Raw genomic sequence first — 24,097 nt, 5'->3', positions numbered from 1 at the left:
AGTACCTTGTCTTCCATTTTACTGCCTTTTCTTTTGTCGTGTCACATCTTCTGTTAAGCCTATCTGGTGTTTTTTCAGACTTACATTTTTTTTTAATTAATGTACAGTACAATAAACTTTTATTTTTTTGATGTACCATCAAAATTGACAAGCTGATCCTAAAATTCATAGGAAAACGTAAGAAACCCAAAATAGCCAACGTGTTATGGATGAATAACAAATGTGGGGATTCACAATCCCCAGTTTCAAAACTTACTATAAAGTCATGGTGATCAACACTATGTGGGAGTAAAATAGTGATAGACATATAGGTCAATGTAACAGAAGTGAGAGTCCACAAATAAATCCACATATTTATGGGCAATTGGTCTTCGACAAGCATGCCAAGACAATTCAATGGAGGAAGTAATAGTTTCTTTAGTCAGTGGTACTGGGACAACTGGCTACCCACATGGCCTAAGAATGAAGATGGATCCTTAGCTCATACTATTTACAAAAATTAACTAAAAATGTTTCAAAAACCTAAATATAAGAGCTAAAACTATGATACTTTACAAAAAAGCATAGGCATAAATCTCCATCATTTTAGATTAGACAGTGGTTTCTTAGATATTACACCTAAGGCTTAAAAGAAAAATAGTTAAATTGGCATCAAAATTTAAAACTTATGTGTTTTATTTTTTATTTTTATTTTATTTATTTAGTTTTTTGAGACAGAGTTTCATTCTGTTGTTCAATGGCACAATCTCGGCTCACCACAACCTCTGCTTCCCGGGTTCAAGCGATTCTCCTGCCTCAGCCTCCCGAGTAGCTGGGACTGCAGGCCTGCGCCATTATGCCTAGCTAATTTTGTAATTTTAGTAGAGATAGGGTATCTCCATATTGGTCAGGCTGGTCTCGAACTCCCAATCTCAGGTGATCTACCCACTTCAGCCTCCCAAAGTGCTGGAATTACAGGCATGAGCCACTGCACCCGGCCCTAAAACCTATGTGTTTTAAATGACACTATCGCAAGGAAAAAACAGCCCAATGGAATGGGAGAAAATACTTGTAAACAATATATTTGACAAGTGTCAAATATCCAGGAAAATAATATACATATACAACTCTTACAGCACAATAATTTAAAAAACTAAATTATGAGCAAAGGATTCGAATAAACATCTCTCCAGAGAAAATATACAAATGATCAATAAGAACATGAAAAGATTCTCAATGTCATTACCCATCAGGAGAAATGCAAATCAAAATGATGAGATAACAGTTCACACCCACCAGGGTGGCTATAATCAAATATCTCAGACAGATAAGAGCAAGTGGTGGCAAGGATGCAGAGGTATTAGCACCTTCATACACTGCTGGTGGGGCTGTAAAATGGTACAGCTGCTTTAGAAAACAGGCTAGTAGTTCCTTAAACAGTTGAATATAGAGTTACCACATGACCCAGTAATTCCACTCCTAGGTATAGTCCCAAGAGAAATAAAAACATACGGCCACACAAAAACTTGTACACAAATGTTCCTAGTAGCATTACTCAAATAGCCAAAAGTGGAAACAACTCATGAATGGATAAACACAATGTGGTATACCCATATAACAAAACATTCTGCAGCCATGAAAGGAAGTACTGAAACGTGACAACATGGCTGAACCTTGAAAATATTTAGCTAAGTGAAAGAAACCACACACAGAAAGTCACATATTATATGATTCCACTTATACAAAATGTTCAGAAGAGGTGAATCCCCACAGACAGAAAGCAAATTGGTGGTTTCCAAGGGCTAGAGGAAGGGACAATGAGAGTCACTGGTAATAAATACAGGTTGTTTTTTTTTTAATCTTAGGAATGATGGAAATGATCTGGAACTAGGCAGTGGGTATGTTTGCATGTCTTCTGAACACACTAAAAACAACTGAACTGTGCACTTTGGAATGGTTTTATGGTGTCAAATTGATGTTATTTATTCTGTAAGTGTTTGGTGGAATTCACCAATGAGCCTAGAAATTTCTGTTCCAAAACAATTTTAACTGCAAATTTAATTTCTTCAAATGACATAGGACCATTCAGGTTGTCTGTTTCTTCCTGGGTGGGTTTTGGTAGTTTGTAGCTTTTAAAGACTTGGTTTGGCCAGGTGCGGTGACTCACACCTGTAATCCCAGCACTTTGGGAGGCCGAGAAGAGCAGATTATGAGGTCAGGAGTTCGAGACCAGCCCTACAAATATGGTGAAACCTGTCTTTACTAAACATACAAAAATTAGCCAGATGTGGTGGCATGAGCCGGTCATCTCAGCTACTCAGGAGGCTGAGGCAGGAGAATCACTTGAACCCCAGAGGCGGAGGTTGCAGTGAACTGAGAGCATGCCACTGCACTCCAGCCTGGGTGACAGAGGGAGGGACTCCATATCAAAAAAAAAAAAAAGTTGGTTCGTCTAAAATTTAAAATATAGGTATATAAAGTTGTACATGGAACTCCCTTATTATCTGTTTAACGTTTATGGTGTGTAGTGATATCCCCTCTTTGCTGATATAGGTAATTTGTATCTTTTCTATTTTTTCTTCATCAGTCTGACTAGAAGTTAGTTAATTGTACTAATCTTTTCAAATAACAATTATTCTGTTTCATTTATTTTCTCTATTATTTTACTGGTTCCGCTGATTTCTTCTCTCATTTTATCGTTTACTTCCTTCTCCTTGCTTTGGGTGTATTATGCTTTCCTTTGTTTACTTTATTAAGGTAGAAGTTTAGATTTAATAAATTTGAATTTTTTTCTAATAAAAACATTAAGTGATAAAAAAATTTTTCTAATCAATGCTTTAGCTATACCCTCAAACTTGGATATATTTTTAATTATATTTAGTTAAAAATATTTTCTAATTCCCCTTGAGACTTCTTGTCCAATGAGTTGTTTAGATGTGTTAATTTACAAGTGTTTGCTGATTTCCCACTTATCTTTCTGTTACTGATTTCTAATTTAACTTCATTATTGTCAGAGAACATACTTTGAATTATTTAAATTTTTAAAAATTCGTTAAGGTTGTTTTATGACACAACATATAATCCATCTTGTTGAATATTCCACATGTACTTGAAAAGAAAAAATCTGTGGTCTGCTATTGTCAGATCGAGTATTCTAAAAGTGTCATTTGGATTCTTTCGGTAGATGGTGTTTTGTTCAGGTCTTCCAAATCCTTACTGATTTTCAGTCTACTTGTTCTATTGGTAATTGAGAGAAAAGTATTAAAGTTTCAAATTATAATTGTAAGTTTTTCCATTTTTTCTTACAGTTTTATGAGCTTTTACTTCATTTATTTTGAAGCTCTGTTGTTAGTTGTATAAATATTTAGGACTTTCATGTGTTCTTAGTGAATTGACCTTTATATCGTTGCTCTGATGTCTACTTTTTCTAATATTTATGTACCCACTCCAACCTATTTATATGGTATATCATTTTGCATCCTTTTACTTTTATCTTATCCATATAATAATATTCTAAATGGGTTTCTTATAGACAGCATATAATTGGTTCTTGTTTTCTAATTCCATTCTTATAATCTCTCTCCTTTAATTTGTATGTTTAAACCACTTACATTTAATGTAATTTTTGAAGTTTGGTTTAGATCTACAATTTCTTTGTTGGTTTCCTATTTGTTCCTTGATTTTTTATTCTGGTATTTTCCCCTCCCTTCTTTATTTGGATTACTTAAATACATTTAGTATTTCATTTGTATTTAATTCTTGAGATTTTTTTTTTTTTTTTTTTTTTTTTTTACAATATCTCTGTACTTTTTTAAGTGGTTACACTGTGGATTACAATATTCATTGTTAGACATATATTTTTTGTAATCTACATAGAATTAGTATTTTACCACTTCAGTTGGAATTTTAAAATCTTTTTTTTTTTTTTTTTTTTTTGAGACAGTCTTACTCTGTGGCCCAGGCTGGAGTGCAGTGGCACAATCTCAGCTCTCTGCAACCTCCACCTCCTGGGTTCAAGTGATTCTGCTGCCTTTGCATCCCAAGTAGCTGGGACTACAGGCACACGCCACCATGCCCAGCTAATTTTTGTATTTTTAGTAGAGACAGGGTTTCACCATGTTGGCCAGACTGGTCTTGAACTCCTGACTTCAAGTGATCTGCCCACCTCAGCCTCCCAAAGTGCTGGGATTACAGGCATGAGCCACCACACCTGGCTGAAATTTTAAAATCTTACTGTCATGCTTTACCCTTTTCCCTTTATCATATAGTTGCCATATATATTACATCTACCCACAGTGAAAACCACATCAGTGTCATACTTTGTACATTTAATGGTCATACATATTTTAATGAATTTAAGAGGATAAAGGTAGTGTGTTGTATTTACCCATATATTTGCCATTTCTGTTTTTCTTCTTTAATTCCCAGTGTTTCAGGTTTGCCTCTGGCATCATTTTCCTCCTATCTAAAAAAAACTTCCTTCAGATTTTTTTTCTTAAAGGAGGTCTACTGGCAATGAATTGTCTTAATTTTCCTTCATCTTACAATGTATTTATACCATTTTCATTTCTGAAGAATATTTTCACTGGACAGAACACTCTGGGCAGACAGTTTTGGGGGTTTTTTCAGTATTTTTTAAATGCTGTGCCACTTTCTTCTATCCTCTATAATTTCTGATGAGAAATCCATCATCATACAAATCCTTGATCCTCTATTTAATGTTTCATTTCTCTTTGGCTGCTTTCAAGATTCTTTTCTTTGTCGTTGTATTTAACAATTTGATTATCCTGTGTCTGGTCATTAATTTGCTTAAGTTTATCTTGTTTGGGATGCACTGAGCTTCTTGAATGCGTAAGTTTATGTCTTTCACCAAATTGGGAAATTCTCAGCCAGCAGACTCTTCCCTTCCTTCCTTCCTTCCTTCCTTCCTTCCTTCCTTCCTTCCTTCCTTCCTTCCTTCCTTCCTTCCTTCCTTCCTTCCTACATATATATCTTTCTTTTCTTTCTTTTCTTCCTACACTCCCCTCCCCTTCCCTTTCTTCCTTCCTTTCCCTTCCTTCCTTCCTTCCTTCCTTCCTTCCTTCCTTCCTTCCTTCCTTCCTTCCTTCCTTCCTTTCCTTCCTTCCTTCCTTTCTTTCCTTCTTTTCTTTTCATTCTTTTTCTTTGTTTCTTTGTTTCTTTCTTTCTTTCTTCTCTTTTCTTTTTTCCCTTCCTTCCTTCCTTCTCCTTCCTTCCCTTCTTTCTCTTTCTCTCTTTTTCTCTTTCTCTCTTTTTTCTTTTTCTTTCCTTTTCTTTTTTCTTTCTTGAGACAGGGTCTTTATCTGTTGCCCAGGCTGGAGTGCAGTGGTGTGATCTCAGCTCACTGCAACCTCTGCCTCCCTGGTTCAAGCAATTCTCATGCCTCAGTCTCCTGAGTAGCTGGGATGACAAGCATGAGCCACCATACTCGGCTAATTTTTGTATTTTTAGTAGAGACGGGGTTTCACCATGTTGTCTAAGCTGCTTTTGAACTCCTGACCTCATGTGATCCGCCTGCACTGGTTTCCTAAAGTACTGGGATTACAGGTGTGAGACACCACACCCAGCCTCAGCCAGTATTTCTTCACATAATATACCAGTACCACAGTCTTTCTCTTCTTCTTCTGTGTTTCAATAATACAAATATTAGATCATTTCATGTTATTCCATAGGTTCCTGATGCTCTGTACATTGACTTTCTTTCTTTCTACTATTCAATTTCTATTGCTCTAGCTTCAAGTTTACTCACTCTTTTCTCTGCTCTCCATTCTGTTACTAAGTTCATCCAGGGAATTTTTAATTTCATTTGTAGCAGCTTTCAGTTCTAAAATTTTCATTTGGTTCTTGTTTGTATTTTCTATTTCTTTGCTAAGATTTTGAATCCTTTCATCTCAAAAGTTTCCCCTTACATATTGCAGGGTGGCTACAATAGCTGCTTTAAGTCTTTAAAAATTCCAACATGTGTCATTTCAGGGTTGATGCCTTTTGATTATCTTTTTCCTTTTAGTTTGAGGTTTTTCTGGTTCTTTAAATACAAGGCATTTGGGGTTGTACCTGGACCTTTTGGATGTTATAAGGCTCTGTGTCTTATTTAAATCCCAAAGAGAATGTTGACATTGTTGTTTTAATACACAATTGACCTGATTAGGTTCGAGCTACAGGTTCTGACCCACCATCTGTGGGCTGTGGTTCCAATGTCAATTCAGTTTTCAAAGGCTTTGCAATACTATGTGAATCTGCTCTGCCTGTGCATTCTCCATGGGCTTGTCTGGGACCTGGGGTTGTGGTCTACCTTTAAGCTCAATTCTCAAAGCTTGTGGTGTGCTATGAGGAGCAGATCCATGCAAACGCAGCTCAGAAGTGAGTGTAGAAATTCATACACAATTCTATGGGATCACTCTCTTGAGACCTGTTCTTTCCATTATCTCCTGCTCTCTGGAGCCTCCCTTTCTCATCCTGTGGCCAGAAAGCCCAGGCTTTCGTTTCTCACTCTGCTGCACACTTCCCACAACTGTGACTGCATCCAGGGTCAATCTGTGGGAGAATCCAGGGAGAGAAAAAACAATGAAACATTGTCTTACACTCCTGGTACCGTGACTCTTCTGGTCAGAGAGAAGGATTCCTGTCCATTAGAGTTCTAGGCACCCTGCCAACAGCCACTGCCCTTGTCACCCCTGCTGCTGTGGGATTGCTTGAGGCTGCGAGGGAGAGGATGGAAAAATAACCAGGGCATTCCTCTCACTCTCTGACTCTCAGGAGTCCCCTTTCCTGCTCTTCGAGCAGAAAGAGAGGGCTTCTCTTGGAGTGCTCTTTGTCCGCACCCATTGTGCCCTCCCAGGTTTTGGGGGAAGGGGCTTTGAGTCCAGGCTGGGTAATACTGGAGGAAAGGTAAACGGGAAACACACCATTAATTTGGTGGCCCCTCAGCTTCTGGCCTCATTCCCCTGTCAGCTTACCATTGCTTTTTTAGAGTTCTCAGGCGGCTGCCCCTTGCCTTCTGTCCACGAAGCATCATTTCACTCAGTGGAAAGGCAGGTAAAAGGTGCTTATTTCATCTCGCCCAGATCAGGAACCTACCTCCATCTAGTGAATTTTTATTTCAGTTGGGGTATTTTTCCAACTCTAGAGTTTCCATTTTTTTTTTGTTTTTGTTTTTGTTTTTGTTTTCTTTTTGTGATTTTAATGTCTCCCCTTGTTATGTTTGCATTTTTTAAAAAGAATCCTTGAATATATCTATAATAGTTGTTTTAAAGTCCATGATTACTAGTTCTATCACCTCTGCTTTTTCTTGGCCTGTTATTACTGACTCTTTTTGTTTATTTGTTTTGGGTTACATTTTCCTGCCTTTTGCATGTCTAATAATTTTTATGGAATGCTGGACTTGAGAATATTACATTGTTGAATATCTGGATTTGGTTGTCTTCCTTTAGAAAGTGTTGCATTTTGTTCTGATAGGCACTTAATTTCTTTGTGCATCAACTTGAAACTCTCAAGACTTGTTTTAACACTTTGTTAGGGCTTTATCTAGGGTCATTTCTTTCTGTGTTCTCTATTGGACTACAGGCACATGCCACTATAGAAGGGGGATACATTGTGAGAAATGTATTATTAGGCAATTGTGTTGTACAAACAACAGGGAGTGTTGAGTGTGCTTACACAAACCTAGATGGTATAGCTTGCTACATGCCTAGGTTATGTGGTACAGCCTATTGCTCTTAGGCTACAAACCTGTGCAACGTGCTAGTGAATACTATAGGCAACTGTGATACAATGGTAAGTATTTGTGTATCTAGACATATCTAAACATAGGAAAGGTAATGTGTTGTATTATAATGTTACATGGCTACGATGTCACTAGGTGAGAGGAATTTTTTAGCTCCATTATAATCTTGTGGGACCCCTGTCATACATGTGATCCATCGTTGACCGAAAACATCTTCATGTAGCGCATGACTGTAATTTGGTATTCAATGAGGACTCTCCCTTCTGGCTGACCAGAACACGAAGGCCTCCCAACCTGTGCGAGTTCTGGTTACTGCAATGCCTACAGCTGCCTATACCTGTGCATTGTGGTTGTGTGTCCAGCCCCATGGACTCTTGCCCTATATAGGTACACATCTGTTTTCATCTGAGACTCAGGGTGACCCCGTGCAGATTCATGAACCCCCTAGTTTTTTCTTTTTCTTTTCTTTTCTTTTTTTTTTTTTTTTGAGGTGGAGTCTAGCTCTGTTGCCAAGGCTGCAGTGCAATTGGTGTGATCCGGTTCACTGCAACCTCCACCTCCTGGGTTCAAGCAATTCTCCTGCCTCAGCCTTCCAAGTAGCTGGGACTACAGGCACTTACCACCATGCCTGGTTAATTTTTGTAATTTTAGTAGAGATGGGGTTTCGCCATGTTGGCCAGGCTGGTCTTGAACTCCTGACCTCAAGTGATTCACCCACCTTGGCCTCCCAGAGTGCTGGGATTACAGATGTAAGCCACCATGCCTGGCCTATGAACCCATTTTTCTGCCTCCCCAAACTCCAGTTGCTGTTTCCTCAGCTTGGCAAGACCACTGTTCTCTGCTGGATCCTCTCTCTGCACCAGGGCTGGGAAATGCCTGCAGGCAAGAAGCCAGGTTGATTGGAGGGCTCATGCTCTCTGCCTGGCTGCTCTGAGGGATCATGTGCCTGTACTGCCTGTTATTTGCAAATAGTTTTTTCATATATTTTGTCTGGTTTCCAACTTGTTTGCAGCAGGAAGGCTAGTCTGATGCCAGTGCTCTGTTTTAACTAGAAGTCAAAGTCTGCTTATTTTAATCAGAATTATTGAATTATTAGACTGCTTTGACATCATGCAGACAAAGCTCTAAGTAGCTTTTTAAATATGTTACCTGGTGGAGCATGATGGCTTATACCTGTAATCCCAGCACTTTGGGAGGCTGAGCAGGGAGGATTGCTTGAGCCCAGGAGTTCAAGGTTAGAGTGAGCTATGATTGCACCGCTGCACTCTAGTCTAGGTGGCAGAGTGAGACCCTGTCTCTAAAAAAATACATAAAATTAAACTGTTACCTGATAAAAGAGATGGCCTCAGAAATTTAATTGAAGTGAATATTGTACAGCCTGATTGCATTTTCAGATTTCTGACACATTCCCGTGAAAGTGTCTTAGGGAGATCCAGGGAAGCCTGTTTCTCAGAAAAGGGTTGCCATACTCTAAGAAACAGCTCTATAATAGTATTTGCAAAGCAATTGAATACAAACTTGCACTGCTGATTGTTACTGCAAAAGTAATACTTATCCATCATTGAGAATGTAGAATGTAATGGCAAGTACCCCAAAAGAATCACCATAGTCCCCATCAGTTAGTGCTTGTCACTCTTTTTATTATAGCAGCTAAACATTTGTACTCTGTTACCAATATATCCACACAAATAGTCTGTATGAAAAAATTAACTCATAATGTATGACTTCTACAAATGATATATTTGAGTCTCCCTAGCAGGGTGGATCTGATGGAAGAATTAGGGAGGTTGTTAATGATGCAAATTTGCAAGCCAGTTATTTGCTGCACTGACCTGAAGTAGGCGTGTTGTTGGATGTGGATGGTGGCAGGATGGATGTGGGATGGACGAGTTCACTGAGAAGCCACCGAGGGCTGCAGCTGCTGGGATGGCAAGGGAGTGTCGCTCCCTGGACATGCAGTGAGGCACAGGGAGAATCAATGAACAGGGAGAATCAATGCACAGGGACAATCGATCCACGATCAGACTAGCCCTGCCCCTCCTTCCCCCTAGGAGGTAGGATGGCAGACAGAGACACTTATGGGCCATCTGTCCCAATAGTCCATAAAAGCCTCCTGGAGTCATAAATTTGCTGTAAGTTTATCTTCATCTCATTTAAAAAATAATGTTGTAAACCAGAATTAAATAAAAGACACCAATTCAAGAAATCTATATTGTGGAAATAATTTTTTTAAAGGCAAGTTATAAAAAGACAGTATAATTGTATTAAGAAACTTGAGACAAAGGCTTGTTGCTGTGAATAAGCTTAATTATTTAAATTTGACCTTCTTGGCAGTCAAGGCAAAAAAAAAAAAAAAAAAAAAAAAAAAAAAGGAAAATAGCATTACAAAGCGCTTGCTATCTAACACAGTTCCATGATTCTTTATTAGAAACTCTTGGGGGTGGATGCTTTTCTGATTCAGAACATTTGGATTTTACACCAGTAATAAACTACGTATGTATGTCAAGTAACGCCCTAATAGGATTAGGGTGGCAATTCGTTGCCAAGTGCATTCATACATTTTTGCAGTGAAACATGCAAATATTCACATTAAGACTTTAACTATCCTTATATCTGACCGAGTCAGGTTTTGCCACCAAATGAGTTTGCCACGAACTTATGGAAAAAGTGTTGGTTTTCAGAATTATTTAGATTTTGGAACTGTGTGTTAGAGACTGCAGACCTGTAATGGAAGCTGTTAATTTATCTCTAGGGAGGGAGAAATGTTTTCCTACTTCACAAACGTAATACCATGTGGACTTTAAAGATATTGCACAACAAAATGAGCAGGTTCACAGTGGATGTTTTACCAAAAAAAAATGTATTGTGTCAACAAACTCTACTGAACTCTATTGGACAGGCATCTGGCCTGTCACCAGGATGCCGGGAGGGGCAGGAGAGGGCAGGACGCAGCCCTGGATGTGGGATGACCTTTGCTCTTCAGGTACACATTGGCGGGTGGTGTGCTGCCTCAGGAGGCCAGAGCACAAAGGCAGTGGGGACTGAGTCCTGGGAGGAGGCCAGCGACTGAATCAGAGGAGGCTCTGCAGGGCAGCGCCAGGTGTAGGGGGTTTGTTTGGCTACAAGTGACAAAGACCCAGGATCACGCTGGAGGAGCAACAGGGACTGAGGATCTTATAGCAGAAAGTGTAGAGGCAGGGTGGCAGTGGACACCCTATGCCAGGCTCTAGGGTGTCTCCCTGGGTGTAGCCCTCCTCAGGGTGTGGCCTCACACTTGGCTGGTAAAAGATGTGATATCCTGACAATGGCAGAAGTCCCATGGAACATGCTAGACTATTTCTTCCTGTGGGTCTCTTTTATCAGAGAGGAAACCTTAGCCAGGAATTCCCAGCCGACTTTCGTTTATGTCTTATCAGCAGGACAGGGTCCTCAGTCCCCCAGCAAATGGGGAGAGAGTCAAACAGCTGGTAGTGGCCAGCCAGGACAGTCCCCACGTCACTGGCAGAGAGGAAGGGGGCACATCAAGGTGAGCCTCAAACAGCGGGGAAAGGAGGGTCACAGCCAATGGACCGGCCACCCATTGAGCTCACCAGGGTTGGGGAGAAAGGTATGGGGGGACAAGACAGAGCTAGTGGAAGGTCAGCCTTAAAACCCTGGGATGGGTTGAAGGGCGTTGGTGATGACAACCAAGAGAAATCCTGGACCTTGAGCTCATGGGGAAAGGGGCCAAAAGGGGCTGGGTGAGTCTGGTCAGGGCTGCTCTTTCAGCATGGAAAGGCTTGGGAAAGCAGTGGGTTTGGGACTAGCAGAAGTGAGGGGCCGAGCCCCAGCTTAGGCAGTGATGCGGGGGCCAGATCAAGGCACCTTTCAGGGCTGCAGAGTGAGCACACCCCAAAGCCCACCGGCTCCACACCTGTGCAGGAAGGGCAAGCCATGTGTCTTCTGTACCTGTGTGGACCACTCCAGTCTCTGGAAGTGTGGGCTGCTTCTCCCACACCAAGCAACGCAGTTCTCCAATTCCCTACAGATGCCAAACAGGTGTCCTACAGTGTAACTCAATTCTGACTCAATCTACCTAGATAGCATCAGACCCCACAGGTTAAGGGCTGAGCTCTGTCCCACAGAGCTGCCCCGCCCTGTCACATGCTGACTGCAGGTCCAGGTTGTCACCTGTGCTTCTGACAAACAAGCTGTAAATCAGGGGTTCCCACGACTCCCTCCCTGGGTTCAATCATTTACTAGAATGGCTCACAGAACTTAGGGAAACGCTTTATTTACGTTTAGCAGTTTATTTTAAAGGATCTTATAAAAGATACAGATACACAGCCAGATGGAAGAGATGCACAGGCAGGCAACGTGGAAAGGGGTCGGAGCTTCCAGGCCTCTCTGGGTGCCACCCTCCCAGCCCCTCTGTGTATTCAGCACAGGGTTCTACCAACCTGTCATTTCGGGTTTTTACGGAGGCTCCATTACATAGACTGATTGATTACATCATTGGCCTTTGGAGATCAACTTGACCTTCAGCTCTTCTCCCCTCTCTGAAGCGGGGTAGTGGAGCTGAAATCCCAACCCTCCAATTACTGTTTGGTTCTCCTGGCAACCAACCCCACTCCTGAGTCTACCCAGGAGTCCCCAGCCACCAGTCCCTCTCATGAGCACACACAAAGACACTTATGGCTTTGGAGATTCAAGAGTTTTAGAAGCTGTGTGCCAGGAAAGAGGGTGGGGAGACTACACAAGGCCAAATGCATATTCTTCATTATAGCACAAAATCACAATGTCCTAATGTAGGAAAGTGATGGGTTCAGTTATGGCACTGCTGATGGGGTACCTTCTATCCATTTACCTTGACAGCTAAGTCTTCACAATGACCAGAAGGCCAGGCTCAAGTGTAGGATCCTGGAATCCATTCTGCACAGAAATGTGGCCAAGGCCCCGCCTGTTCCCCTCGACTCCCACTCCTTGCCCATCCCACAGCGCCGCCAGCCCAGCCCAGCCCATATGGGGATTATCACTGGAAACAGCTGCCCCTTGTGGCACAAGGCCCACAGCTGTGCACCCCTATCAGGCAGAGACCCAGGGAGGCCCACGAGGCCCAGGTGGAGGTGTCTGGGGGGAATGCAAGGCCCCAGGGCCAGCTGCATGGTCTAGCAGGGGCACAGGTCTGGGTGGGCAGATCTCCTGGGCCCACAGGCTCCTCGCCCGTGGGGAGGGCACCACTGGTGGAGGGCCTGGAATAGTGGCTCTGATGGTGGCACGGGCCTCCATCCAGGGGGTGACAGGGGAATGCAGGGAAAGAGGAGAGGGAGGACTCTAGAGGGATACCGCAGCACCTGGCCTGGGCCAGGAGGAGCATGGTACCCCCTTCACCAACATGGAGCCTGCCAGGGAAATGGTTGGGCACGCATTCTTTTCATGTTAGTGTGGAGTCTTGGTATTTTTTTAATGGCATAATATTCCACAGTGCAGATGGTGCCCCGTCACACCCGGGCATCCTTGTCATCCCAGGGTGCAGGCCATGCTGTTGGGAGGTTTGGAAAGGAGAGGAACCCAAGGGTAGGCTCCAAACAACCCTGGGCAAGGGAGGGCTGTCTCTTCTCCATTTGGGGTGTTTCTTGTTGATTCGTTTCCTTGTTTGTGGGAGCCCTGAGCAGAACGGGGTCTTACAGGAAGGCATGGGTGGCATGGGCAGAGCAGTCTTGCAATTTTTGTTTGCGTGAAAGCTGCGCTCCTGGAGACAGACCTCTAGGTGGCTGGAGGCCCTGAGTTCAGGGGCTCCCTTTTCTCCTTACAGCTGAGTTGGCCCAGGCTGAGGCTGTAAGTCAGAGCGGTCCATCCATCAACTGCAAGAGAAAGGGAGAGTGTAGGGGCGCTGGGCTGGAGCAGAGACAGAAGGACCAAGGTCTGGGTGAAGTTGTGGCCTGGGTGCTGGCTGCCCCTGGAAGGAGTGCAGTTAGGGGCCCCTGGATGATAGCCCTCCTCCAGGGCACTATGACTACAACTCGGCGTTTGTTCATGCCTCTGCCAGGCCCCAGAGCCTGCCTGGCCTGGCTCTTGCTCTGCGGGGTCAGATGTGAGGATGCTGAGCCCTGACCAGGAGGAAGGCGGTGGGGCACACCCGCCCAGCCCACCACCCACCCTCTGCTGTCACGTGTCTGCCCGCCAGGAGGAGGCCCACAATGCGGCTTTGTGTAGCAGCTGGCTCTGAGCACACGCAGAGTGTCTGGGGCAGTCCTGGCTAGCAGTGCCAGCCCTGGAAGCCAGAGATGCCAGGCCGGGGAGGAAGGATCCACCCTGCCCAACCCCTCCAGGGCCTGGGGCCAGGCGCTCTCCAGGAAACACCTGGGCTGGCCAGGCTTCTTCAGGGAACACCCAGGACCCCTGGAGGCTGTGTCTGGGGAACAGGAAACTTTCAACAGAGGCTTGGCTGTTAGTCCCCAACTAACAGGGCCTGTGGGGTACCCTGGGACCACCAGGCCACCGGTTGGACCAACTCAGCCTGCCTTGGCATTCCCAACAGAGCTCCCTGGTCCCGGGTGAAATGAGAAAAAAGAGGACAGCTTTGCCCATGTCTGTAATGCTGAATGTTTCTATTATTTTTAATATGAGTTTTTTGAAATGTTAAAAAATTCTTTTTAAACGAAATTATTATAGTGCATAGAGATTGTTTTTACGACAACATCCTTAATCAGCAAAACTAAAAGTCACTAACTCTATTTTCAGCCTTTATAAAAATGTGACTCCTGAAGCCCCCAAACGTTGACCCCTCGGTGCTGGCCGGGCTGGCTGGGCGCCTCGTGCAGGCACAGCTGGGCAGCTGTGGGGAATAGTTGGCGGGCGGCAGCCAGGAAGTCACGTCTGGAAGGCCCTGTGTGGGATGCCCCAGAGTTTCCCAGAGCTGGGTGGGGGTGGGGGCTCTCCTGAGCTGGGACCTTTCCCCTCTGGACCAGGGATGGCGTTGACCCTCCCTTCCCTGCCCCTCCCCACCCCACTGCCTTTGTCCACTTTAAGAACACACACCTGTGCAACCCTACATGGCTCCCCTCCAGCCTGTGTGGGACAAGGGCCTGTCCCTGGTGTCCAGCCCGGCTCTCAGGAACACCCTTGGCGATGCTGGGCAGGAAGCCCCTCCTCAGCTCTTCCCTTGGCAGATGAGGGTGGGTCAATGGGCTCCATCCTCTTTGGGTTGCCCTAGCATTGCTATAAACAGAGCATTCTGTAGGAAGGAACAGACCTTTTGCCCGAGTGACTTGGCCTGGATCTAAGAAAAACAGCCATCCTTCGGCTAGCAGGGACCATCCCCTGCCTTGTGGGGATGGCTGCTGTGTGTGGGCAGGCGGGGACAGCCCATCTGCCACGACTGCCCAGTGGCGAGGTCCCTTGGGGACCCTGCCGCCAAGTGAATACAGGGCCTTACTGTGACCAGCCCACCACGAGATGTTATCAGGCCTGAAGCAGGTCCCCAGGGGATTAGGCCATCTGGAGTGAGGCGCTGGCAGGGAAATTGCTTCTTTCACAGCAATGTTTAAGAAACAAATCCAGGGAAGGCCTGTTTTTTTGAATGACACAGTAACGTGTCGAACTTAATTTAAGAAACACCCTCAGATATTTTTATTTCCTTTTTGCATTGAATTTGCATTGAGGTTTTCAAAAAATGCAAACGGGCCTTTCTACTGGGCCTGAATCTTACAAGATTTCTAACCCATTTCAGTCCTGTAAATAATTAGGTGCAATTGGTTGCTGAGACTGACTTTCCCAGACCAGTGGAGAAAGGCCCCGGCCCTGAGGGGCTCTGGGAACTTAGGGGACAGCACCTTATGGACACCCCTACTCAGGGAGGGATCAGTGAATTGATGCTTCTGGGCTTGGAACATTCCCCGCCATCTGGGCCTTTCTGTATGCATAGAGGGGAGAGTGGGAACTGCGGGACAGAGGGTGGTCTGCACGCCCTCCCTGGACTCCGTGAGGCCCATCTGGGTCCCCTGAGTCCAGACCAGCCCCCCAAGAAGCTCACAGTCTCGTAGGAAGCCGAGGAGGCAAATGAACAGGAACAGCCCTAAATAACTGCATAGTGCCCAGGCTGCCAGGAGAGTGTGTGGGCAGAGAAGGCTCCCAGAGCAGAAAAAGGATGCTCAGGAATGTATTCCAGGCCAGGGAGCAGCGTGGGGGGGGGGTCGTGCGGAATGGCGCATTCTGCAAAATGCAGCGTCTGGCTGGAGGGCCACTCTGCACTCCCTGGCCCAGCTCTGAGTCCAAGTCACCCAGGGATGAGCTTCTGGCTCTTCCCCGAGATGGGACGTCATGGCCCCAGGTGTGGCTGGCAGAGGACCTGCAGGCTAGGGAAGAGGGCATGAAGTTGGCAGGTTAGAAGTGGCTGGGGAAGCACGTGCAGGTGGCCTCTCTGAGGCAGTTGTCTCTTCTGTGAAGTTGAGACCGGTGGGGGAGATAAATGCCAACCACTGCAGATGCAGAGATCCCTGGGGAAATCGAGTGACTGGAATCTCCTCTAGGAATGGGGAGTTTCGGGGGGGGGGGGGCAGTTCCAGGCATGGAGGGGGCTGAGGGACACAGCAGGACACACTCCAGACCGTCCCAGGAGGCCTGAAGGTGACCTCAGCCCCCTTAGCTGCCGTGTGTGTCCCTCTGGCCCTGGCCCACAAACGAGATAGTGCATGCCTGTTTCTAGACCTCTAGACCCCTCATGGGGTCCCTGGGCTCTCTCTGCCAGGGACAAGCAAGGGGGCACCTTGTTCCCTTTACAAATCCCACAGTCTAGCGAGAGTTGGAGCTCGCTGAGTGCCACATGCCATTAGGACCTAGGTGGGAGATGGGGGTGCCAGGGAGGGGAAGGGGACTATGGAGAAATGGATGAAAGGGGACTAAGCTGGCTGGACGTGCCAAGCATTGAGTGTCTGAGCAGGGGCTGAGCCCACCCCCTTGAACCTCAGACGGGGCCACTGGGGCCCGGTGAGGCCCAACAATTGTCCCCAGAACCTCAGAGTGCCTACAGGGCGCTGTGAGAGGCAGCACTGAGCTGAAAGGAGCGTAATCTCTACGCAGGTGTAACCTAAAATAGAGCCTGATAGCTCAATGACAGATGCTTAATTTCTCACAATATTTCTGTCATTATGCTGGGACAGATATTCTTGGTTTGTTCAAGAACAAGGTCTTTTTTTTTTTTTTTTTTTTTTTTTTGAGTCATTATACAGCATAAAAGAGACCACACCCCGAACAAGTTTGGGACAGCACTGGGCCCCTGAGCCAAGCCAAGAGGAATCACCCCGCCCACACAGCCACCCTGCCCACACAGCCTTCTGGTCCCAGAGCCCCGAGCCACACCCAAGCCTGCCTGGCTGGAAGAGGGGCTTCAGGGACTGACTTCACTTGGGAGTGGGTGAGGGGAGGTGACCTCAGGCTCCTTTAAAGCCTTGCCTCTCAACTCCTCACTCCCAAATCCCTCCAAAAGAGAGAAAATGACTCCTATAAAGATTAGAGATCACGCACCAGAGATCATGCACGTGAAAAGTGACAGGAACACAAATTCACGCGATGGGGGTCTCCGACTTTTGTCCACCACCTGAGAGTGACAAGGCCCAAGAGGGCTCCCTGCAGAGCTGCCTGTATGAGATGTTGCTGTGCCTTAAAACGTCATGGGGATGATGTGTGGTATTTGGCATCCTCCTGCATTTGCTTTCACTGGTTTTTAAAAGGCGTTTTCAAGCACTCACCATTGCCTATGGAGTGTGGCTCACCCTCCCTGCCCACCCCGGAACATAGTTTGAGAACTAAGCTATTGAAGACGGACCCTGCCCCAAGCCCCAAGCCTAGCCGGTCTCCATTTCTAGCCCGGCTGAGGGATGTGACCATAGCCCCATAGCACTAGTGTGAGTGGGAGCCTGGGGCCAGCCTGGCTTGCACACCACCCCCCAGCCATGCACAGCCTGGAGTGGGAGGGCACCACCTGAGAACCTGCAGGAGGAAGACCATCGGGGATGTCTCCAGAAACTGGCAGACATACAGACAGCGACCCTTCCCCTCGGTAAGGCCCTTGTAGCCTACAAGGCCAGTCTCACCAGGGAAAATGGGATGCTGCATCCCAGGTCCATGGGGACAGAGGAGGGCTGCCCGCTGGGCCTGGCTGGGCTGGCTGGGGTGGCTGCACCCAAGGGTCAGAGTTCATCTTTGGCCTTTCTCTGCAGGGTCAGTCCTGGGAGGTGCTGGCCACCACGGTCATAGTCCAACCAGCTCAGCTAGTGATGTCCAGAGTGAGGTTGGCTTCATGCCACGGGATAAAGCCAGTGGTCAGGGTGGTGCCTTCCTGGGAAACTGCTCTCTGTTGGAGAGACAGCCATGATAGAATGACTTTGCAGTTTGCAGGCTGGAAGGGCTGGGGTGGGGTTGGGGTGGAGGTGGGGGCAAGGGTGCTTACAAAGCAATGAACAGCACCTGGTGGAGACTCACACCTGTGTTCACGCAGAGGGCACCTGTGGGCAGCTTGGCCAAATTGCCCCGAGAGGCCAAGCAGCTTTCCTGCCCAATGAAATACAATCTGCTTTCTTCCTTTTCTCTAGTCATTATTTATTTATCTGAAAGATGCTTTTATGATAGAAATTCAGGGTTGCACATAGGCGTCTCTAATGAGGGCATTTGGGAGCAGAGAAGGGGACCAGGCATCTCCCCTGGGCATGCTGGGGGAGGCTGACAGCCTTCATACTTTGCAGAGCCCTCTGCCTGCTTAAAAGCTCCTCCCAGCCTTTCTCAATTTCTCCTCCAAGGCATCACAATGCAACGGTGTGCAGATCAGATCCTACTTTTACAGGTGAGGTGGCTGAGGCCTCCATTCCTCAGGTTACAGAGGCACCTGCCTGGAGGGAGCCCTGCTGGTGGCCTGCATCCTCTCCCTGGGCTCTGGCGCAGCTCACAGTCTGAAAATTACAACTCCCTGTTGTTGCTATGGTGACTGGTTGTGTTATTCTATTCTACAGAGCTGTGTGCCCCACCTTGCCCAAGACCGTCTGTTTTTGCAGGAGAAAGTCTCTATCTCCAAGTCCGTGTGTGCGCGCGTGCGCGTTTGAGAGACAGCGAGAGAATAAAGAGAGAGAAAAGAAAGAGGGAGAGAGAAATGGGCCCCTGCACACTGCCCTTCCTGCCACCCCCACCTTTTCCCTGGGCCCAGTGGACCTTCTGTCCCTGCCCAGGAGCCTGCCTGGGTCCCCAAGATACTGGCCCCATTCGTTTCATGGGACACCGACTCTGGGCCACAGGCACTGGCTGTGCAGAAGGCCTTCCCTTGTATCTCCTTGTGAGGTCAGATCCCTGTGTTGGTGCACAAAGGGCACCCCGTTCTTGTCTCGTCTGCAGACTACTCTGTGACATGGATGGACAGACCATGATCTATTTAGCCAGGCTCTCTAGATGGACAGTTGGGCTGTTTCCAATCTCTGGTTGTCACAAACAAATCTGTGAAAAATAACCTTGAACATATGTCATTTTGCACATGTGAGAATATGTGTAGAATAAACTCCTAGAAGTAGCGTTAATGGGAAATTAGCATATGCATTTCTAAGATTGGAAACTTTTGCAAATTGCTGTTCGTTGATATCAGCCATTGTGAGCCTAGTACATGCTGAAAACGGAACTCAACATTTTATCTGGATTATTTTATTGCATCTCACCATGACCCTAAAATGGAGGTTATTCCGATGCTGGTTTTACAGATAAGCATACAAATGCTCAGAAAAACTCAGCAACATGCCAAATTGCCACCTGGGTGGTGGGGTGGGGTCGGGATGGACCCTGAGCCTTCAGGCCCTTGTCAGGCCCTTTCCTAAGGGCAAGCAGGCCCAGCCCTGGGGCACCTGCCCCGCCCAGGGGGCCTGGACCCTTGACCTGTTCTCTAAGCCCCATTCAAGCATGCAAGCCTTGTGTGCCAGGAGCCCACGGACGGGCCCTTCTCACACCAGCCAGGCTCTCCTGGAACCAGTCACCAGCCACACCACTGGGACCTTAGGATGCACAGACCTTCTGCCCCCGAGGCTCTCCCCCATGAGACGCTGTCCTCAGCCGGGCTGGCTGGCCCGAACTTGGGAGCTTGGCTTGCTCGGAGGGGTCTCCCCGCCCAGCCCTCTCCCAGCTCCCTGGTCTCCTTCTTCCAGGCCAGCTGGACACTTTGGGATGATGTCCTCTGGCCTCTGCATCTTTCCTCGGGTCTGGTCAACTCCTGGTCAGACTGTGAGTTCTGAGAATCAGGGCCTGCGTCCCGGGCCGAGCGTGATGCTCACCAAGCTAGGTGCAGGAGAGGACAATGGGAGAGGCAGGGCAGGCCCAGGGAAGCCAGGAGCCACCGCCTTTCCCTTCCCGGGAAGGCCCTGGCTTCCTCTGAAAGCGGTTAGCATGCAGGGGAGCGCGCCGGTCCCTGCCTGTATTTGCATGACAAAAGGGCCTGCCCAACGGCTCTCGGCGGCTTTGTTGAGAGCTGCAGCCTCGCTCAGGCTGAGCCTTGGGAATTGTTCCCCGACAGGGGTAGTTCCTGGGCTCCACAGCTACCCCGGCCAACAAAAGCCACATTGTGGGGCTGACGGCAGCTGCCAGCACCTGCTCCCTGCACCGCCGCTGCCTCGAGGCTCTGCACGGCACCTGATGCCTTTGCTAGGGACACAGCCAGGGGCAGACGCGGAGGCCCTGGGCATCATCCAGAACACATTGTGAGGGGTGGGGTGGGTGGTGGGAGAACCTTGCCTGGTTCCCAAAGGGCCTGGGGAGATGGCTCGGGGCTGGCCAGTGGCAAGGTGAGGACTCCAAGGTCCCCAGTGTGGGCTGGAAGAGAGAAGAAAGCCATAAACCCCAAGTGTGCGGCGCCCACGCTGCGGTGTTGCATTATTTGATGGTTCGCTCACAACAGGTGTTTTTCTCACTCTTCAAATGGGGAAACAGGATCAGAGAGGTTCACTAGCCAGCCCAGCATCACACAGCAGAGCCCAGGTTTGAAGGGCCCAGCCCCTCGGGGCATGCTCCTCACAGCGGTCCCAGAGTTTCCCCTGGCCCTTTCCCCTTTCCCTTCTGAGCTTCTCAGTACTTTCTCTGTCTCCTCAATGGCCTCGCCACAGCATCCAGCTGCCTCGGCAGCAAGCACAGGGCCCTCTTCCTCGCTGGTGCTGGGGGTGTGTCCATTACACACCACTCCCTTGTGTCCTTTATGGATCCACAAACTCCTGTTAGCCTGCCGAGCCCCTGTGCACTCCTCCTCTTCCCCAGAAGCCCCTCCTGAGCCCGGCTGCCTTCTCTCCATGCATGGTCCTGTGTCCCGGCTGTGAGAACCTGCATTTTGGCACCTGGTACCTAGCCCAGAAGCTCTACCTTAGTGCCTGCAATAAGCCAGCACTCATGGAACTAAATTAACTTCACAACTGTATTCCAAATGCAAATGTCCTCGCTACTCTGACTCACGGGAGAAAGGCTTAACTAGTGCTTGCCTCTGGCTCACCTGAAGGGGCTAGGGTGGTGCCAGCCGCAGACGCAAAGGCCTCTGCACACCCGCAGGCAGCGGCCCTTCCTGGGGCCTTGACAGAGACAGGAACTGTGTAGGAAAAGCTGTGGTGAGGACCATCCCCTCCAGATATCAAAGCAGGGAAGAGCCATCACCATTGAGTCACCCTGCGGTGGGAAGGTTGTGCTGAAAACCTGGAAACAGCGTGAGGAGAGGGGCCCTCAAAGCCACCGCCTGCTCACAGCCCCCCTGAGTCCAGGGAAGGCTCCCTCCTTCTTTCTCCTTGGGATCTCCTGCTGGGACTCCCCGAAATCCAAAACCAACCAGAGGGAGGTCAAAGGAGTCCATGACGCACCCAGTGGACTGGGGTAGAGGTGTGTCCTCTGAGGAGCCAGGAGCACAGCCCCCGGGGGAAAGCTTGGCCCAGCTGGAGGTGACACCATGACTGGAAGACAGGGCCGTGGGAAGGATCAACACGCAGCAGGTGCAGAAGCCAGAGCTCAGGAGGAGAAAGACCCTGCAGAAAGGGAGGTGTGGGGAAGACCCCAAGGAGAGGCTGCAGGTGGGCTTGGCCAGCTATGGGCGGGACCTCAGTGTCACAGCCCAGGAGGAGCTGAGCCCTTGCCTGGGCCCCACACTCCCCGGTCTGCACCCCTGCTGTACAACTATTCAGCTTGTGGGGGAAGACAGAGCCAGCTGCAGGCTGCGGGGGGAAAAAGGACCCGTGCTTGCCCTCCTTTTAGGTCCCAGGGACTCCCCCATCGCATCTGCGAGGAAGTTCCTGGGGGTCAGAGCCGCCTTGATCAAGCTTACGGTGAGCTTGAAAACCCTCAGACACACAGGCTAACCATCCTCACCAGGAAACCCTGGGAGATCTCAGAGAGGCAGAGGGAGATGTGGAATTAGAAACTATTTCATCCTCTGCTCCCCCTCTACTGGGAAAGCGAAAACCCACTCCTCAGAGCACGGGCATTTGCTGGGCACCCAATTAAACCTCAAAGGGCACTTGGAATTTGAATGAGTTCCCCAAATTGTCCCAAGTTATCCAACTGAATCAGAATTCAGGGTCTGTAATAAGACCCTGGGGGTGGCCCACACTGGATGGGCTGATCCAATGGCCGTGCCCAGCCCATCCCTCGTGCTGCCTCCCCTACAAGAGCTGCCAGATCACAAACTTGCTTCCCCCATCTCCCTCAGTGCTGGCGGGGCCAAGCACCCTGTGGCCAGTAAAGTGGAAAAGTAAAGACTTTTCCAGAAGTCTTCTGGAAAAGCATGTTCTTCTTAAGGAGGGCACAGGTCGCTGGCTTCTACCAGCCTCCCCAGGCTTCTGACTGCAGTTGCAGACCTGGAGCAGTGGCAGATGTCTCTGGAGCAGAAAGCCAACACTTTAAGGATGGTAGATGAGCCAGGTCCCTGTGGGCACCCTTGAGCCACTTCCTGGGAAGTGCCCACCTGCCAACCTCTTATGATGGGAGATCCCTGTTTTTTTAACTGGCTGTTGACTGATCTAACAGATCAACAGGCTCCAACGTAGGCCCCGGGCGTGGCTTTGTGTGGCTTTGTGTGGCCCACTGTGTCTCTCACAGCAGGTTTCCCTCCTGTGCAGTGAGTCTGATTCCTGCATCACGGAGTGTCTTATCAGCTCAGGAGGCTATCACAAAATAGCACAGACTGGGTGGCTTATTTCTCACAGTTCTGGAGGCTGGAAAGTCCAAGATCCGGGTGCCAGTAGCGGGCTTTCTCCCTGGTGTGGAGATGGCTGTCTTCCTTCTGTTTCTGCACATGGTGATGTTCTCTCTCTCTCTTCTCTCTCCTTCCTCTCTTCTTAAAAAGTCACAAATCCAGCTGGGCGCCGTGACTCAGGCCTGTAATCCCAGCACTTTGGGACGCCGAGGTGGATGGATCACCAGAGGTCAGGAGTTCGAGACCAGCCTGGCCCACATGGTGAAACCCCAACTCTACTAAAATCACAAAAATTAGCCGGGTGTGATGGTGAGCACCTGCAGTCCCAGCTACTTGGGAGGCTGAGGCTTGAATCCAGGAGGTAGAGGTTTCATTGAGCTGTGATTGTGCCACTGCACTCCAGCCTGGGTGACAGAGCAAGACTCCATCTCAAAAAAAAAAGGTTACTAATCCTATCGTGGAGGCTCCCCACTTATGACCTAATCGCCTCCCAAAGGCCACACTACTTCCTACCATCGTATTGGGGGCTGGGCCTCAACATATAAATTTGGGGATGTGGGGACTAAATTCAGTCTGTGGAGATCAGACAGGAGACCGAGAAGCCTGAGTGCTTGGTGTCACGATAGGTGGACAAATGTAGATGATTTCCTAGTAATCACCAATTTCTTCCAGACATAACCCCCTGCCTTCTGGATAGCACACTGGGGGAAGACGAGGAGTACTCTTTTTTTTTTTTTTGTCTTATCTCTAAGAAAGGATGGGATGGGGTGGGCGCAGTGGCTCACACCTGTAATCCCAGCACTGGCTGAGGCTGAGGCAGGTGGATCACGAGGTCAGGAGATCAAGATCATCCTGGCTAACACAGTGAAACTCCGTGTCTACCAAAAATACAAAAAATTAGCCAGGTATGGTGGCGGGCGCCTGTAGTCCCAGTTACTCGGGAGGCTGAGGCAGAAGAATGGAGTGAACCTGGGAGCTGGAGCTTGCAGTGAGCCGAGACTGTGCCACTGCACTCCAGTCTGGGTGACAGAGCAAGACTCCAAACAAAAAAAAAAAGGGAAGAAAGGAAGGAAGGAAGGAAGGAAGGAAGGAAGGAAGGGAGGGAGGGAGGGAGGGAGGGAGGAAGGAAGGAAGGGCCTGAGAACAGCCACATGGCCTGGGGTCGCTGAGAGTGGAACTGCAGGTCTGTGGTCTCGGAAGCAAACTCT

This window comes from Rhinopithecus roxellana, chromosome 5 (genome assembly GCF_007565055.1).
Source record: "Rhinopithecus roxellana isolate Shanxi Qingling chromosome 5, ASM756505v1, whole genome shotgun sequence".
Lineage (NCBI taxonomy): Eukaryota > Metazoa > Chordata > Mammalia > Primates > Cercopithecidae > Rhinopithecus > Rhinopithecus roxellana.
Note: the sequence above shows the minus strand (reverse complement) of the source record.